Here is a 535-nt window from a genome sequence, read left to right as displayed (position 1 = left end):
AAAATTTTTAAATGTTTACTGTTTCGTGTTGGAGACGGCGTCTCCCGGTGAATAATAAATCAGCGTCCGGAGGTCTCTTGCGGGTATTAATTAATTCTTCGGTCTGCAATTGTGGGCGAGATATATAGTTGCTCTGTGTGCGTTTAGGTTCTTGTGTGCGGTTCATCTCTTGTGTGCGATAGAACTTGTCGTTGGCCCACAATCGGTTTTCTGCGGTATCTCTCTTCTCGGCTATTTTTAATTTGCCGGTAGGTTGTCTACTTGGTGCATCTGCTGGATTGAATTTGCCGTGAATGTGGTGGTATGTAACTTTAGTATCTGTCGTCTTGAGTAGTCTTAGTATTTTGTTAGCGAAATAGTAGACGTCGCCTTTATCGTCTGGTTCAGGTCTGTTAAGGGCCGTGTTGAGTAGTGCGTTGTCAGTAAAAATCAGTAGCGGTTTGCGTAAAGTTCGGCAGTAGTCTTTTATCAGTTCCGCCGGTTGACCACAAGCCTGTGTTCGTGGGGGAGATAGTGGTGACTCCCCTCAAGTACT

This window comes from Gregarina niphandrodes (assembly GCF_000223845.1).
Source record: "Gregarina niphandrodes unplaced genomic scaffold scaffold00187, whole genome shotgun sequence".
NCBI lineage: Eukaryota > Apicomplexa > Conoidasida > Eugregarinorida > Gregarinidae > Gregarina > Gregarina niphandrodes.
Note: the sequence above shows the minus strand (reverse complement) of the source record.